The sequence below is a fragment of the Aythya ferina genome (genome assembly GCF_964211825.1).
Source record: "Aythya ferina genome assembly, chromosome: 17".
Lineage (NCBI taxonomy): Eukaryota > Metazoa > Chordata > Aves > Anseriformes > Anatidae > Aythya > Aythya ferina.
Genome location: NC_140316.1, coordinates 12,727,127 through 12,745,920, shown reverse-complemented (window position 1 = coordinate 12,745,920; position 18,794 = coordinate 12,727,127). Strand labels below are relative to the sequence as shown.

General features: G+C 47.9%; 1 protein-coding gene across 9 annotated transcripts in view; it reads right to left on the bottom strand.

The window, feature by feature from the left end:
* The window catches only part of PITPNM2 (phosphatidylinositol transfer protein membrane associated 2), a 133,732-nt gene extending 117,000 nt beyond the window's left edge, over positions 1 to 16,732 (bottom strand). For 2 of the 9 annotated variants that reach the window (XM_084539426.1, XM_084539425.1), the window contains exons 1-2: positions 16,456 to 16,731; positions 1,345 to 1,444 (exon numbers count right to left, since the gene is read on the bottom strand). The gene's annotated coding sequence lies outside the window, so the exon portion shown is untranslated. Of the gene's footprint in view, positions 1 to 1,344; positions 1,445 to 4,629; positions 4,784 to 10,920; positions 10,966 to 14,686; positions 15,082 to 16,455 lie in introns of those variants that run through there. The other 7 variants (XM_084539416.1, XM_084539418.1, XM_084539417.1 and 4 more) reach the window with 7 other exon arrangements.
* Between the last annotated feature and the right edge of the window lie 2,062 nt (positions 16,733 to 18,794).

The following is an 18,794-nucleotide window of genomic DNA, read 5'->3' as shown; positions in this document are numbered from 1 at the left end:
AATCAACACAGGGAAGGGCAATGAATTCACCGGGAGCCAATTTGCTGACAGGAGATAATTAAAGTATTCAAGTGACCCTTAATTTTCAAGGATTTCAGGTATTGCACATTAATACGAAGCTGGTGTCACTGTGATTTCAGTATAAGTGCTACAACTTGGAAATATGTTTTCAATTTCTCTGGATTTCCTCGGTCTGATGTGTGAGCAGTCTCAGATCCAAACTCATTTACCCTTTCTCTGTTCTTCCCAGCAATCCATTACTCTTAAACCAAAAGTTGGGAATTTCGAGTTTTAGCATCCTGCAGCAAAACTGCAAAATTGCTACATCACTGTGTCACTGCAAAGAGAAACCTTTGGTGGAGTTAACAGTTAAAAACACTTCTTGACAGAGGGGAAAAAAATAAGCGGCAATGAACTCACTGGAGGAAAGTAAGGAGATGCAAAACTACCCATTCTGGTAGTTTAAAGGCTGACACCCCATCTACTGAAAAAAAATTGCTGTTCATCCACTAATTTTCTGCTCAGATTTAAGAGCACGATACACGCTTCTAGAACTCACATAAAGGAGGCTTAGCAGGAGCTGGAGACACACAAAGTGAACCCATAAGCAATACTCCAGAGGTTAGAGCACAAGGAAGTAGCAGGTACATACATTCATAAAAAGCAAAAAAGTCTCTTAAGATTTACACCCCCATCTACACTCTACTACAGAAGTTTGGCACGGCAATCCTCTTGAAATGTAAAGCAAGTTAGAAGTTCAGAGGATGGGAGGAAAAAAAAAATGAGGGAGGTAGAAATGAACAACAATGTTATGGCAGCACCATGGGCTGCATGCTGTTTATTTCAGTACAAATAAAATGTAATAAGGTTAAGATTTTTATTTTTTTTTTTTTAGGGGGAGACCCACAGAATATTTAAATATACACACAAAGTTTACGTTAATTGCACATCCTGCACAGCCATTTTCCCTTTTGATTTATTTGTTTGAAGGATTTAAAATAAACAAGAAGACTGACTGACCAGAAAAAGGGGGGGAGCATGAGTTTTCCTCAAAAAGAGGTTTATCATCAACACATGTCTACGTAATTTAAGCCAACCATGTCCTGTGGCTGCCAAGCCCCTCTCTCAAAGGCAACTTGTACAGCCATTCTTCCAGACTCCATTTTATCACGTTTCCCCTCGGCGGATATTCAAGTGGAACCCAAGCTAAGGTTAATCCCCTCTCTCACCAGCAAGCGAGTATCCACCGGCCTCATTACCATTCTCCCTAGTAACATGTAAATGTTTTCTTTTTCTAGTATAGGAGAGAAAGAACAGCCATCCAGCTGAACTGCCAGAACCTACCTTCTGCAGAAAATCTCTCTAGATGCTTCTGAATGCAGGAGGGAGCGGAGACAGCACTGCTGGAAAAGGATGTCACTGTTGGTCCACATGTGTCAACATCCTAAAGAAAGATAAAGCACAGTTGCTTAACTGCCTTGCCCATGGGAAATCAACAGCAAGACTAAAGCTGCATTATTTTCACAGTTATACCATGCTAATGGCTCCTATGCAAACAACATACAGCTACAACGTTTTATAATTGCACATCAGAGTTGCTCTGCAGACATCCCTCCGGTATGTCAGAAATTCAATACGTGATGGTAGGCGGCAATGAGCACCTCAGGGATTTAAAGTGCGTTCCAAGCTATGAGTCATCGCCATCTCTAACTCATGGAAATTTAAAAAAAAGAGAAGAAAAGAGGGAAGAAAAACACACGCACACCGCACTGACCACTCGTTCGCTCGCTCTGCACAGTATCACAGCTTCCCCCCAAAGCGTTTCCCTTTTAGGTAGAGCGTTGAATGATTTTCACGAAGGGGAAACCATCACAAACCTCACTCCAGATGAAAATTAAAAAAAAAATCATCATTAAAATCAAAAAGAATAAAAAAAAAATCAACGTAGCAGCATTCTTCCAGACAGCTCCCTGGGGAGCGGGCAAGATCCCACGTCCCAGCAGTGGAGCCGGAGCCACCTCAGCAGCCACCCCCAGTCCTTTCACCGCGGTGGGGCCAGGCCCGCAGGACAGCAAGGGCAGGGTATGAAGCAGCAGCACCCACGCAGCTCAGAGCTGAGAGACGCCAGGCCGAGGCGGCCCTTTACACCTCATCTCACCACCACCGGCTTCCCTCCAGGGCTGTTTTTGTCGGGGGAGCCAGGGGGAACTCTTGTGGTTTGCCTCGCCACGCCGGGCAGCACGCTGCGCTCCTGCAGGACTCCTCCTGCAGAGTCCCTTCGTTACCAGCAGCCTGGAAGAACTATTTTTAATGCTGCTTTTACAGCATCTGGCGAGCACTTCGGGTCACACACACGCACACGTGCTCCCCCCTCTTAAATCCTCCCAAGGACGTTCAAGTTCTTTTAGGTCTTTTTAATTTCTCGGCCTTTATTTCTGCCTTCGGTCTTGTCCTCGGTTGCTCTGCCCCTGCTGTCACCCAGGTGGGGGCCAGGAAAGGGACAACCAGAGCACCTGCAGCCTCCCCGTGATGCCAGGCAGCCACAATATTCCTGTCCCTTTTGAGGATGGGTGCAGCCATCCCCCCTGACAGCAGGAGCTGTGGTTTGCACTACAACATGCAAATCCGGGTCTGCACACACACAAAAAGAACTGGACTCAAAATGCCAACGAGAACGAGGCCCCTGCCCTTCCCTTGCACACTCCATGGGGAGAAAAGTTGCATTAGCACGGACCAGCCAAGCACCTCTCAGAGCATCCCCTCTGCTGGGACCCAAATCCAAGCCCTAAGACCAGCACCCACAGCCAACGGGTTACAAAAAATATAACTAAAATATAACTAAAAACTATATAACTAACTATATATATATATATATATAATAACTATATAAAAATATAACTAACTATATAAAATATAACTAAAAGCACACACCGCTTACTGCACCAAAGGACCTGGAACATTTGGAAAACACGGGGACCTTTAGCCATGACACCCCACTCCAGCCAACAGATTTAGGTCTCATCAAGACTTAAAAAATAACATAAGTGGGATTGCTTGCTATGCTTGTACCTTCTTGCACAGCAACCCCAAAAAATAAAAGTGCTCGCACGGGTCAGATTCCTCCTGGAGGAAGAGCAAGCATGAGTAACATTTCGGGACCATTAATCTCAGAGATCTCACCAAGAGCAAGCAGCCAGACAGCTTAAAAATATATTTAGTCCACAAATGCTTATTAACGTCATTTGCTGATTCACAGCTGAGCCAGTCGCACGGGGCCCAAACACCACTTCTGCTTTCCCAGCCCGGGTAAAAAATAAAAATAAAATAAAATAAAAAATAAAAATAAAAATAAATAATTAAAAAAAAAAACATCGAAATAGCTGGACATCAAGTGGCTGAGCCTACCTCCAAACCTTCTGCAATGCAACTAAGAGCTCGTGCACACAGCACAGAGGCAATACTCACACCACACGATGATATTCAAGGACTTTCTTAGCTTTGTCGGGCGCTCTGGAAGGTGGAAACACCAAGTATTGCCCGCCAAGCTAGCCAGGATGGCCTACAATTCAATGTTGGCCGTTGCATGGTGCAGCATCACGCTCACTAGATGGCTGCAACGTTGGGTTACTGAGATGAATTCGTCTTCTGTCCCTCCACCGACTACAGTTCTTCCTCAACACTAACGTGGGTCCACAGCAGATCACATTTAAAACTGACTCTGCAGGCTTACAAGACGACCAGTGAATAGTTACTATTCTTAAAATTACACCTTGAAATCAACTGAAGAACTACTTGATGAAAGTTTTGGTAGATATAAACCTCTGTCAAGCAGGTTTCAGGTCTCTGCTCTTTGGGGCGGACGTAAACCCGCTGAATTCTCGTGGAATTCCTAACTCAAAAAAAAAAAAAAAAAAAAAAAAACAATTCAAAATGGAAGTTTAAAAGGGCTTAATCCCCTGCTAGTATACATGATGCCATGATTTAAAGCCCAAAGGATTTTTTTTCCCTAAATCACTTAATCAAATCTGTACAATGGAGATATATTTAAATATAAAATTTTAATCTCACTTTGCATTTGAACTTGTGCTTTCCTGGAAAATAATTTAGTCAAATTATTCCTTTTAACCACTCTAACACACCGATCTGTAAACAAACAGGAACCCTCACACTCCCTTCCCTTTCTTTTTTAAGAGGATTAATTACATTCACATGGTTTTATAGACCAATATACATCTAGCCAGATCGTGTCTTGCTATTTTTAATGTTTCACAATAATTCATTCCTCAGCTGCATCAGGATTTACTAGTGTCCATTCCACATTTGCCTTCACCAGGTAGAGAAGTTTATAAAGACGCTGGATACGCCAGATATCCTCCCAAAGGGCACATCCACCGCACCGCACGGTTAAATAGATATTTTTCTTACACAGAGTCCGCCCAGAGCCTCATTTCACCAGCTCTGCAAAAAAAAAGTGCAGTTCTCGGAACGAGCAGGGGCGTGTAAGAACAGGTTTCGGTGTGCATTTGACCCATCACGGGGACAACCCTGAAGGTCTCACCACGCAGTTACACAAAACTACACGGGCGGCCACAAAACCTCCTCAGTTTTCAAGCAAAGCAATCCTCCTACCTGCTTCGTTCGTTTTTGGTTCGGGGTTGGGTTTCTTCCCTTTTTTTTGTAGGTTGGGGAAGGATGACCAACTTTCTTATTTTCAGTGACAGCGAGTCTGAAATGATTATTCCAAACAGAAAGAGCTCTCTCTGCACTTGCTAACTGTACCGAAATCAAAAGTGATTAAAAGCAAAAGCATTTCTGAGCAACAGAAACCGAAACTACACCCTTTGGAAAAATGTAAACACCAGCATTTTCTCTACAGTAAACTCTGAAAGCAGCAGATAATGAATGGAGCCTAGGACATTATGACACACATACACAACTTCTTTTTCTGGAATAATCACAGAATTCACCTTGATTGCATGCCCAAGTCAGCACTTTTTATACCCACTGCAGCTTGCAGAGGCCTCACTGATGGTATCCTTACTTTTATTTTTAGTTGTGAGAACAGCTTACCAACTCAAAATTTAAACTTAAATGTTATGCTTAAATTAAAATTAAATTAAATATTACAGCCCTTTTAGATTAACAGTAATTAACCCCACCTGAATTTCAGATACACGTTGTGGTACATGGTTATCAAATCCAAGTTAAAACTGGTTCTGTTCCATAACTGCCCTACTGAAACCCAGGGGACCTCATGTCCCTGTTAAACAAGGGGCACAATTGTCCAAAGCAACCGAACAAAACCATTTCAAAGCACGAGTTAATGCAAGAGTTCCCAAAAGGTTGGAAGGGTATTGTTATTCCGGGTCATTAGCAAAAGACGATCGTTACAGGCTTCCTCCCAGGAAGCTTCTCTCCAAGAAGTCCTGGGGACCTGGGGTGGCTCAGACCTGAACCCACAGCGGTCACATCTGGCCTTGGAGCAGCCCCATGCACATCAGATGAGGGAAATGAAAGATGCAGCAGTCGGCCGACAGATTCATATGAAAACACCCTGTGCGAGGAGGATGAGGAGCCACCCAGCAGGTGGCAAGCAGCTCATTTTTAGCACAGATGTCAAAAACACTGCATTACACCAGTAGAACTGGCACCTGCCTTTCCAACGAGGACGATTAATTGCGAGATGCTTCCTCCTGGCTTCTGAAGGCTTGCCTGCTTAACCAAAGCGTTGCACTCCAGTTATCAGTCCTGCTCCTAAGAGGCACAGTCACTGACACCACTGAAACACTTCATACAGGTGGACAAACACTCGGTGACAACCCCACAGCAGCCCAAGCATCTGCCCAAGAGCAGAGACCTGCATAATGCAGCCACATCCACGTGTGCAGCAGTTCTTGCCCTGGGAAACACCCAGGCTCAAAACTGCTCCTAGCAAACCCTGCAGCTGCTTGAGCTCAGCCCACTGCCTCTGTATATCTGCATTTCTGAATACTTAGCCCTAAAAAGTGTCAGCTGTGCTCAAACCCTGCCTGCTCCCAGCTCGCAAGCACCAGTTTCAGACCATGGGAGAGTCAGAGGAGTCCTTCATCCTCAGTGAAGGCGTTTTCCATTCTCACCCACCAGTTAGTCACCCTAAAACAATAAGGGGATATAAATGAGCAACTAAAAAGCAACAAAGCAGGGAGAAATAATATCAGAATTCTGAATAACTCTGTAATCACACGAAAAGGCTCCAGGATGTGCCAGGAAACAGAGGAAATTAATGAACAAGCAAGACAAACACAGCAGTTAACTAGAAAATATGAGCAGCTCCGAAAGGCACCCAGATAACTCTTCCCACCTGATGCCTGAAGCACCTGCCCCCTCCAAAGCACCCCAAGGAGCACCAGGTCCTGGCCTCACCGACAGCACCCAGCCCCAAGGGGAGGGAGGGAAAGCAAAAAGGTTTCTAGAAATGCCTTGGCCTCTGGATGTCCCTACAGCTATAAAAAGCTTTTCACCTGCAAAACCCCCACCCTCCTCCAAGAAAACGCATCAAATATACGTATGCAGCTCCACTTTCCATCACCCAGTAAGGTGGGAAGGGTTCGGGTGTATCACCACACACCAAAACCTGCTCCCCAAATCCCCCGGGACACCTCTCAGCTCCCCAGACGGGTGCTGAGCTTCTGCCTCCATGGCAGGATCCCAGGAACCACAGACACCAGCATCTGCAGCACGTGGGCATGGCATTGCTCTGAGGTGGGTCCTCACGCATTCAGACCTTAAAAGCTGCTTCTACGAGCATTTATTTACAGCTCAGCTCCCTACTCCCCTCTGAGAGGGTATAACCCAGGCGATTTTTTCCATGAGTGAAAACCCAGAAGTGGAGGGAATAAAAAAAGCCTCGTGGTGGGCTCAGCACCTGCGGCTGCTGAACACACCTGATGTGTTATGCATGAGATCGCTACCATCCCGTAAAGATTTCTAAGTGAATCAGCCAGACAGGGTCTCTACAGCCTGCTTTAGGAGAACCTTTCTTCCCCCCACAACTATTTCAATCCAACCCCATGCTTTATGTTACCTTCCAGTCTTTTCTACTGCCTGGACTTCAAGCAGAGACCTCTGCATCAGCTTCCACCTTGCCCCTTTCCATATAAACGTGGCAATTAACAAAGAAATTAGTCAACTATGCAGCATTTCACCTTAAATAAAACGGCTCAAGCAATAATACACCATTTAATCCATACTTGACAGGCAGGGAAGAAACATTGTGTCTCAGTAACAGGCTTAGAGAGGGTTCAAAATCCATTTCATAGACCTTGGTGGAAGCCTGTCCTTGTCAACGAAAGCCCCAATCCATAATAATTCTCAGTATTGTGCTTTTATCCTCCTCTTTATCAGAGCTCATCTGCTGATCAATGAGGAGTCCCATGGAATAGCACTTTGAATTTCAATGTCAACACAGCAGTACTGTGGTAATGATTGAAAATATTTACATATTGCCTCATTGATCGTGGGGTGTTCTTTTCCAACCATCTGGCTACTGGGCACTCTTTTTTTTTTTCAGGGCTTTAAGCAGTTATAAAGCAGGTTATCTGAATATCTTCGGAGCTGATGTCCAGCGTTGCACCTGAACCAGGCTCTCATGTCATTTTTAACCCGAAATATTAGCGGTGGCATTGATCCATTTCATCACATCTTAAGGGAGGAAAGAATTCTCCTAAGAACAAAACCAAAAAGCCCGCAGACACCTGCTCCGAGCCTATGGGAGCGAGATGCCAATTCAGCTCCAAGGTCTCATTTTTAATGTGACTCAAGGGTGTCGCCACTTTGACAACAGATGAGTCAAATGGAAATATGTCACTCATTCTGCACTCTTTGCCAGCCTCGAGATAAAGCAGCCCTGGAAGGTTTGTTTTTTCCACCTCCAGATGGAAAACCTTCTGATAGCTGCCGTGCCGAGCCCCTGGGCTCTGGAGCACGCGGCTGTGCTTACACCACCTTTAGGAACTGCTTGAGTTGTCCAAGCCAGGAGGCTCAGGCCAGCTGCTGCCACGCAGGCTGCAAGGACGAAGCCTCGATGAGCACCCAGGAGCCTTCCTCACCTTCCTGGGCTGGGGTCTGCGCACCCAGACCCACCAAATGATCCCCAGCTGCAGCAGGCTGCCCATTGCCCCACGTCCAGACACACAGACCTGGGCTACACGCAAGAAACTGCAACAAGAAACAGGAATTTAACCTCAGGAAAACCCAGACAAAAGCAAAAAGGAGGAAACATGGGAACAGAGGTGCTCCGAGCAATGTGGCCACATGCTGCACCAAGCCCCAGCCACAACGCTGCTTGTGCTGTGCTGGCTCCTGCCTCGCTGGTCCCAGCTTTCCAAATATATTTAAATAAAAAAGCTTTGAGAAGCTCATCTGCATACAATCTCCTGGAAAGTTTAGCAGGGAGCTAAATGAAACGCACGGGAACGACTGACATCTACACATTTGCTGCAGGAGGCCTCTGCAGAGGGCTGGGGAGGAATATTAAGAAGACGGTTCTCAAACAGTTGTTGAGCTGATTTCAAGGCTTTTTTTTGATGGCTCCAAGCCTGTTTATAATCAGGAGGAGACTCTCTGAGCTGCTGGTGCCATACACTTGATTTAGGAAAAACAGAGATCTAAAAGTCAAATTATACTCTGCCTTAAACCAGGAATAGGAATAGTCTCTCAGTACCGTTCAGCTGATGATTTTGATAATGATGTTTAAGATAAAACATTCTTCTCTCTTCTTCAGTTCTACTTTACCAACAAGGAATAAAACACAAATTCTGCCAGCAAAACGAAGTACAGGCAACGTAAGAGAGAGCAGGGAAAAAATTGCTCCAACTTTCCTACCTCTGGTAACGCCGGTGCTCAGTCAGGCAACAAAACCTCCCCTCCGGGGCAAGGTCTTTTTCCTGGCGGGGCAGTCGTGTGAAGGACTGGGCAGGAGAAGGCTTTCTCCTACACAGCTCAGGGGATTGTACATCTGTGATGCAGCAGATCTGGCACTTGACCTAACGAGGGCCACTGAAAGCCAGGCACAGAAGGAAAAGCACCCATGAAATGTGGGGAGCAGTTTGCCTTATGGCTTTGCATAAATACTGCTGCGAGCAGCCAGTTAATGAGACACTAACTGATGAACTTTGCTACCCAGGGTCTTCCCCCTGCCATCCTCGTCCCGACACAGCGATGCTGCATTTCCAGTACTAGGATTTCCAAGCAGAGCCTCAAATACCAAAGTGCACACCCTCAGCAAGGCAAGTCACAGAATCGTTTAGGTTGGAAGAGACCTCCAAGATCACCTAGACCAACCATCTCAGCTCTTCTGACCAAAGTGAAGCCTTCAAACTGGGAAGCCAACATGCAGGAGCTGTCCTAAAAGGCTATACTTCAAGTAGGTTGACCCTATTTACTTCCCTCCAACAGCAATAGTGTGCCAGATAAAGGTGCCCTACTGAAATGCCTATTTATAGGAATTAAATGTAAACAAAACGCAGCATTAAAAGTGGTTTTGTAGTCCCAAAACAGAGGACACATTGTGTCCATGCTGAATGTGTTTTTAAGGATATTCACTGAAGGACGTTTACCATCTGTTGAAGTTAAAACCTGAAACAGTTTTACAATCCAGATACAGGTTAGACAAACAACGGGTCCCAAGAGCCTGGATAAACGATGCTTAAAAACAATGGAGAGAGGGAAAACAAACGAGCTGTTTGCTCTTCTCATTTTCCATCACTCTGCTTTGGTGGAGTTGCACAACGGGCCTCAAAGCACCGTGCCAGCCCTACCCAAAAAATACAAGCCCACCTGGAAACGGGGTCCACTTGGCTCACACCACTGGGTGCTGGACCATGCCTGGAGGCAGAGCTGCTGGGATTTTTACTGCCCTTTCTCCCAAATCGTGCCCTGCAGCATCTCCCATGCCTGCTGCTGGTTATCCTTGCTCAGGACAGAAGCCACCTTCCATCTTTGCTTGTAAAAAGCCCGGGAAGTCAAGCACGGGGAGCGCTATAAAGAAGATAAGGTTGACAGAGAAAAAGCTAGCGCGAGGCCTTCCTCCCCTTCTGTTCCTTCCCACCAAATATCTCCCAGTTATTTACATCCTCACGTCCCGAACTCCCCCTCCAGTTTCACAGTTTGCAGTTAACCGCGTGCTGCTGGAGGTAACACATGGTTAGCTTTCGGCATGTTTAGGCTAGAACACCCTCCGAACGTAACGCCAGGTCGCCAAGCCCACAGAGGGAAGTATTTCCAGCTGCAGAGGCTGAGGAGAAGCGAGGGACACAACCACAAGGCTGCATCTCCCCAGCACCCGAAGGGAACCAACCTACTCAGCGCAGTAGGTTGACTAACAGCTTGGGAACGCCTACAATTGGTTCTCAACCTCGGATCCAGCAAAAAAAAAAAAAAAAAAAAAAAAAAAAAAAAGTAAATATTTAGATTTCGATTTCATCGGATATGATAAATATAAAATGCCTATTTCCTTCTTAAAAAAAAAAAAAAAAAAGAAAGAAAAGTAGCGCTAACGTAGGTAAACCACCCACACAAAGTGATTCTGTGGTGTTTCTACCTTGAGGAGGTTACCTCTGTTACAGTACCGATCTAAAACCAAATTACAGTCCCAAGTGAAGTTATACCCCCTGCACTGGGCATACGTAAAGCATACTTACAGCCATGCCCACGTACAAACACACAAGCAAAACCCTTGGTTGCTCTCTGCAGGCAGCTGGTGCCTGACAGTCACTACCTGCACGGAGAAGCCAGGGCCCTTCGGGGTTCCCGGTGCCGCCACCGCTCTGACTCCGGCCCAAATCAGCTGCAGGAGCCCTGTGGGCAATCACTGAGCCCTGCCGCAGATCTGTTGTGGCCAACCTGGATCAGACACACAGGAGAAACTGAACTACAGCTTACCACGGCTGTGCTATAAGAGCCCGAATCCTTCCACAGCCTTTTAAAGCACCTAATGGAATTACAGCCCCACCACGCAGCCAGGTTAACAGTCATGCGAACAGCAAACTCCGCTGGAGCTGCAGATAACAGGGCCTCACCCCAAACCACCAAGATATGCCCGGGCACTTGACGTGCCGATGTGATTACAGGTTCCCGCCTTCCAAATTAGTTATTGCCCTGTTAACAAGGAACGCCTCCAGGTCATTGCTCTGCGGGTTAAGGCAGCTAATACGCCTGAATTGGTGTCCTGGGCTCAGTGCTCCTTACGTAAGCAGAGATCCAAACAAATCACGGCTCGCGTCCCAGGCCGTCACAGGAGCCGCTGCCACGAGGATGGACCAGGAAACTCGCAGCTGATCGCTCGCTGCTCCCTTTCCTGAGAGCCCACAGGAGCAACGAAGCCGCCTGCCCAGCTGACACCATGCCCCCTCTCACTGCTGGCTTGCCCATGCCCTAGCCAGGCTGTGCCAAGTGGGGAAAGAAGCCCGAGGAGGAAGCCCCCCACAAGCCCAAGCCACGTGAAGGCACAGACAGGACGAGGCAAATCCCTTTCCCTCGTGGTGCTGAGGCAGGCTCTGTATCCTCAGCTCATCCGCTTTGCTGCAGAGGGGAGCTGTAAGGTCCTGCTCACTGCACTCAGCTGGCCAACACAACCGAGACAGGACAAAATCCCACACAAAGCCCTCCTTACCCAAAGCATTCAGCACTCAGATTTATTTTTTTTTTGTGACAAACTCTGAGGTCCACAAGGATGCGGGTTTCAGGATGCTGTAAGCCCTTCAGATCTACCTGAGCAAGATCTCCTGGAGGCTGCTTAAAAATGCTTAAAAAACCTGGCGAAAAATCTCCCATGCAGTCCACAGGCGCTGACTGGGCTGGGGGAAGCTTTAGAGCAGCCACAAAGGGTTACACTGGCTGCTCGGCCGCCCACGCTGCTGCCCTGACAGCTCCGCTCTGCCCAGCCTCTGCATCAGCCGAGGCGTTCGCCTTCCTCCCAGCCTCTGCGGCACGGCTGCAGGCAGCGTGCTGCCCCACAGCAGCCCTGACCCCATCCCCAGCGTGCTCACGTTCAGCCCCAGTGTGCCCAGTTGGGCTGTAGCCTTCAGCAGCCTCGCCACCAACCCCAGAAGCCCACACGTGGAGACGCTTTTGGACCGCTCAGGAAGAGACGCCGCGGTGCAGCTCCTGAATTCTTCACTGCAGAGCCAGCACTGAGGTGCTGGGGGCTCCGGGGGATGCTGACTGCATCTCCTTCTGCTCTTCTTTCAATTTAAAATTAAAAATAAGCACTTTCCTCTTATTATTTGTTAATTTAAGAACATCTGTTCACAGTTACACCCGTAAAACCCCTCACGTGCAGAAAACACGCGACCACGCGCGCCTTCAGGAGCCCTGTACCGACTTGGCTCTGCGCTGACCGAAACTCCCCGACGTGACAGGATCTGAGTTAGCTCAGTGCTAAATTGCTTTGCTGTTCCTACGTTAACAAATGATATTTACACGTTCCTATTTTGTCCACTTAAAGTTTCGCAGAACTCCTGGCACAGACGCTACCAAGAGAGAAGCCACATTCCCTTTCAGGTCGTGGCTGAGCTCACGCTCAGACTCCGCAGCCCCAGCACAATGTTGTGGTGTGTGGATTTCCTCCAACATCAAGGAAACAAAGTTAAAAATAAATAAAGTGTTTTATTTATTCCCTTCCTCGCCCCTCACCCTCCAATTACTCCATTTCCATCCGCTCTGGATTCTACAGAATAGTGTTGAATATAAGATGCTCTCGGGCTCAAAATTAAATTTAGACATATCTCACTAATTTGGGGATACACAGAAATACTAATTGCATCGTATCTATATCAGCCAGCTTTAAAATTAAATTAGAAGATATCTTCACCATTTGGAGAAATTGACTGTTAAGAAAACCGTGGTTTTCTTATATTGCTTTTTGTTTCTAAGAAAATTAAAATCTAAGAAATAAGGAAATCGATGTTCATTCCTCCTCCCTTCTCAAAGCGAGGCATGTTTTTCATAGAAGTAGCCTGAAGAAAAACTCTGCCAAAAATTGTTTCTCAATGGATTGTGCCGGTCCTAGCACTGGTCGCTATCATGAATAAGCAAGAATGGCACGAGTCAAGCGACATCCAGGAGTCAGCAGCAGCTTTCATTTGCCATTTTCTAAAGCTTTGCAGTCAGGCTGCCAAGAACAAAACCAAATGGCAGGATTTTTATTTGGGTGTAAGGGGGAGATTAATGCTGGCTTGGACCGATGGAAGGCACCTTCTTTATATTACCTTCCTCAAGGGATGTGATGCTCTGTGGCCGACTTGCAGAAGCAGTAACAAATTTGAATTAAAAAAAAATAAAAATAAAGAGAGACTATTTACCTAAATTCAAAACCCCTCAGCACCACTGTCAGTTATAAGTTTTGAGAATTTTTCTTTTTTTTTTTTTTTTTAAATAAAAAAAAAAATCAGGACAAGGTCTTTCCAAACTGGTTGCTGTCAACTAAAATGAGAAGTTAGATAAAACTCCCACGTGCCAGATGGTAAATCACAATAAACGCTTGGGCTGTTAGATGCACAACAAGCAGCAAGTGCATCGAAATGCACCATCAGAAGCGAGCCCGAAATAGAAAGGATATTTTAATAAAAAGTTCTAATCTGGGGGAAAGTTCCTGGTTGAGCTCACCAGAAGCAAAAGTCCTGCACTGAGGGCTTCTTGCTTTCCTCACCACCTCATGTAAGCACGAGGAACAACTAATGATTTTAGCAGAGTTATTTCAGGCTACTGTCAGCAAGAGCCTCGGAGTTCACTATTTAGACATCGCTTTTGACCCTTTCTGCCAAGTTACTTAAAAATATTGTTAAAGGATACCAGAAATTTGTTTACTCAAACCATTACTGTTTCCTGAACACAGATGCAAGAAAAAGTTATATTAAGAAGATAAACAGCTGCTACTGTATGCTGTTTAAATGGCAACAAAAGCATCTAAGGGCCATAAAGGGAATAGTAAGGGAATTAAAACGCGTTTTTATGCATGAAGATGGCTAACATCCGTACATTCATTAAAGTGGTATCAACCATGCTTTTAATTAAAAGTTAGTGACAGAAACTTAAATATGATTAATGAAATCTAACAGCCTACCAGAAGCCTGCTCTATCAAAAGCAAGAAGCACAACAAGCGGCGTTTTCAGCCCTTGCTCATTTCCCATCCCTCTCGGAGATGCTGCCACAAGCAGAACATATCGCAAGGACGACAAAGCAGCATTCCTGTGAAAAACAGCAAGCTAAGACAAGTCTGCAACCACGCTTTCGTGCTTGGTCATTCCTAATTTTGTGTATCCCAGGGAGGCGTTTCAGGTAGCGAGCAGCCCAGGGCCAAGCCGAGGAGCTGGTGACCTGTCAGAATAGGCAGCTACGCAGCCCTCTCTCGAACGTCTCAGGCACGAGGTCTGCAAAGGACAGGAAAGGCTGTCCTACAAACACCAGCCTCCTACTCAACAGTGGAAAAAATCACTCAGAAGCCAGCGCTGAACTCTGTAACACAGTCAGACTTCTTGTGTTACTCGGGGGCACAACACAGTCACGACAAAAATAAACTACACGATAAAAATACAGCGCAAGCAAAAAGACAAGGCATGGGGAGGGAATCAGTACGCCAAAAGGAGCCCTACAAACCATGTATGTTTCAACACGAGACCAAACCACTGCCCATTTAAGTCACAATACCTGTGAAAGCTGAGCTGTGACCACTGTCCTACTGAACTCCTGTCCCGTGCAGAGCCAAGCATTTGCAGATTATGTCTTCAAAAGACTTAAGATGTTTTTTGGCACCACATTATCTACTTTGCTGCTTCCCAGAGCATATAGAAGATGGAAGTTCTTACTTCAGAGCGGTTATTAGCAGAGGAAGAAGTTGTTTTTGTGTGGTTTTTCTTTTTAAATGCACAATTTGAATAAACTTTGTCTCAACCACAGCGTTTCAACCTAAAGCGTTGATCGGACTGCGTTGCGTGGCTGACTGCACAGGGCACTGCTCTGCACCAGGAGATGGGCTCCTCTCCTCGCTCCTGGCTGTGCTCACGATGCTGCAGCCCAGCACGCACCTCGGCACGCTCCTCTGTGCTTTTGCTTCTTCAGTGAAGCAAGAGGGGTTGGGGAGGTGAAGGAAGTGACATTAACCCTCCTGCAGCTGGGCAGGGAGCGAGAACTGCTCATGCTGTAGCCTGCTGGCACGGGGCAGCAACGAATGCTCCAGAACCAAGCCCAGGGTTGTTGAGGGGCACCAACACTGGGCCCTTTTTGTCAGGTTGAGCCCTTTTTATCAGGTGGAGAGGCACCAAGGGACCGCCAGGCCCTGCAGCCTCCCAGCAGAGAGCTCCCTTCTTGCAGCCCATCATCTGGCTACAGAACAGCACCGCTGCTTGTTCCAAGGGGAAAACCTCTCCCTCACACCCTCTCTGGTGCAGACACTGCCTCAGGAGCCTGCCCGATGTCCCCAGCAGTTCACTGACCACCGGGGGTGCCTAAGGCCCAAAAACCCATGAGGATTTTTGCGGGCTCCACCTCAAAGGTGTTCCTCCTGCACGGCTGCTGCAGGTCTGGCCCCTGCTCTCCTGAGGCAGACCCCACAAGCAGAGGCCGGCCTGGGCAGCGCCTTCACCCTCTCCTCATCGCAAAACTGGGAGGTTGTGGGGCTGCCACCACCCTGCCCCTACCCCACGATACCTGGTAACTAGATTCAGGTAAATTCAAGCCCAAGGGAAGTGCTAATTGGGAAGCCAGGATGAGGAGGGCCACGGCCGGAGCGCAGCACCTCACGGGGCGTGCTGTGGCCTCGTGCCTGGCGTGCTCGAGGGCTGCCCTGACACCCAGCACGGCTTCGTGCCACCGCGCTGAGGGTGCCCCTCAGCTGAACGTGGCAGGGGGATGGTGGCCGGGGGCTGAGGAGAAGGGAGGCTCCAGCACTGAGGGGAAGGCTGGGGCACAACCCAACCGCCCTGATGTGCCAGAGACCGCGTCCAAGCAAGGTTACGCTCGCTTATCAATTTCACGTGAAACAACCACCAGCCGAGGCACAGCGCTGCTATGGCTGCAGCGCCAGGCGCATCCCTCCCCTCTCCTTTATCCCAATATTGGGGAAACTTTCCCCACCCAAGCACCCCCCTGACCGCAGGAGGCGACCGAGGCGGCCCACCCCTGCCCATCCCCGTCCCCAAGACCCCGCGGCACCCCCGGGAGCCCCCGGCCGGGCACCCCGCGGCCCGCAGGGGCCGTTCCTCCACCGGCTTCCTCAGCCCCACCGAGGCCCCGGGGAGGAGCCGAACCCAACCCAGCCACCCCAGCCCCTGCTGGGGGGGAAGAGGCTGCAGCCACCCCCTTGGGGCCCGGCCTTTTCCCTCCTCACCCTCCCTTCTCTTCCACCCCCCCCTCCCGCAGCGAGGCACGGCCCCGCTGCCCGCCAGGTGCCGGTGCCCCCACCCCGGTCCCTCACGCACCGGCTGCTCCCGGCCGCGGTTCTCGCTGCGGCTCGGCGGCTGCCTACGGGTCTCTGCGTGCCGACATGCCGGAGCTCCGCTGGCATAATCCCCCCCCCACACACACACACACGGCGAGGGTGGGCCGGGAGCAAGCAGCAGCGACAGCGGCGGCGGCGGCTTCTGGCTCGGCTCTGCTCCTTCCCTCACCCGCCGTGGAGCTGGCGAGGGGGGGAAGAGAGGCGGGCGGGCTCGGTGCTGCGGGGCGGGGAAAAAAGGCGAAAAGCCTCAGCCCCCCCCCCCCCAGCCCCTGCACCCTTGCTCCTGCCGCACGGTTTGCTTCTTCTTCTCCCCGGCCCCAGCCGTGCCCACCCGCCGCGGGGAGCCGCCACTTCCTTCGGCGGGCCGGAGCTCCCGCACGCCGGGCGGCTGAGGGGGGGGCGCCGCCTGCCGGCCGCGGGGAGCCCCGAGCCGCCGGGGCTTGGGGGGGTGGAGGACACACACCAAGGAACGCGGCCCTTAGGGCTGGGGGTTACACCTGGGGTATCGGTCCCTTCAAAAGCCGGAGGGAAAAATCACGGTTTTGACAATGTCTTGCGTTCGGAAATCTCGGAGAAACGGCAAGAAAAAGGGGGTGGTTTAACTTTGAAGGTGTTGTCACCCGTCTGATTTTTTTAAGGGTGCGTCGCTTCTCCCTGCTGCAGGTCTAAGGTATTACCAGTAACCAGCCTGTTGGTCAGCGCTGGGTAATTCCGAATTCATCAGCCTCAGCTGCTGTCAGCTTCGTGCTTTGGTCTCAGCCTCGAGGACTTGCACGCATCTCATCGGGACCTGCTCCCAGGGCTGCTCCATCTCGGGTCCCACCCCTGGAGGTTACCCATGCTCCTGGGTGCCCAACATATTGGCCTTAATCTCTTTTGTAAGGACTACCTGCATTGCCACTGTAAATTTTAATCTACTTTTTATTTACTAAGAGATAAAGTTCCCAGTGGAAGGCAGATCGTAACTAAAGTTATCAATGGTACAGAGACGTGTTTTTTTTTTTTTAAAGAAATGTTTTCTATAGAAGGGGACAAATAAGAGACTATTTTCCAAGAGTTAAAGAGTTAAATCTCAATAAACGTTACTACTCCTGCAACTCTCATCACAGAGAAACTATGGATAGCAGGGCTTGCAAGGTCAGTCTGAGACTGAAAAAAGCTGAAGATCTGAGCAAAACCTAGTAGGGTCAAAATGGTGATGAATGTCTACATAGCTGAGAGGTGCCAGATGGAAGAATGCAAGAGGAAGACAAAGTCCCACTCAGAAGAAGCCTAAGTTTCTGCTTCTCTAGGCCTTATTTGTCCCCAGCTATGGAAAGAGACAATACGGTTGTGTTCAGGCAAAGCACTTTGAAAGGGCTTAAAATTTAAAAATTTAAAAAGACATTATCCAGAAGAGTGCACAGCAAGTGCAGTCATATTTTCCAAACGTGCCCCACTTTTTTTTTTTTTTTTTTTTTTTTTTTTTTTTTTTTTTGTAGTGCTTCAGGTCTGATTTTCAGAAGCACTAAGCATTCAGGCCTCCCACTGATTTAATCTGGAACTGCAGATTCTCTGCCCCTCTGAAGAATCAGGCTGAAGGCACCATACTGAAACAGGTCACCCTAAGCCAGACATTTATTTGAAAAGGTTGTCCTAGAAGTTTACGAAGAGCAACACTTAGATATTATTTTTTCCCTTCAGTGTTATAATAGAACAGAAATAGCCTAAAGAGCTCCAACAGATGGAGGAGGACTTTTGATTAAAAAATAAATTCTGACTCACACTTCAGTTTTCTGGATGTAATAAAAAAGTACATGAATATGAATAGCACTGGAGAGAATGGAGTGAAAGTAAAGGGAGGTTATAAGGAAAGGCAGTGAAAGAGCTGAACCGATTTACCTGCTTGTTTCAAATGCTTGTCAGGAAAGTTCTGTTTGTTTTTGCTGCAGTGTTGATGAAAGAACAAGACCATTAATGGACCCACGCTAAGTTTTCTAGTGATGGGTTTCTTGTGAAAAATGCTGCTTTTGAAGGATACTTCTAAATTCTGCCTGTTAATAATTTAAAATGGTGCGAAAAAAAACTTGTTCAGCTAAATACTGGAGTTACACTGGGAAGTCACTTTTTTTTTTTTTTCCCCTCCCTCAACCCCTCTTTTGAGGGAAAATGTTAATTAAGAATATGAAATACCATGAAAATTCTGAATCTATTGGTGTAGCCAGGAAGTATATTCAAGCAAGTCATCTCCAAGCATTCAGGCCCAATTTTAACATTTTAGAGTAAAAGGGAAAATGAGTAATTAGCATCCTTGACTTCTCACCAATTCTCATCCTATAT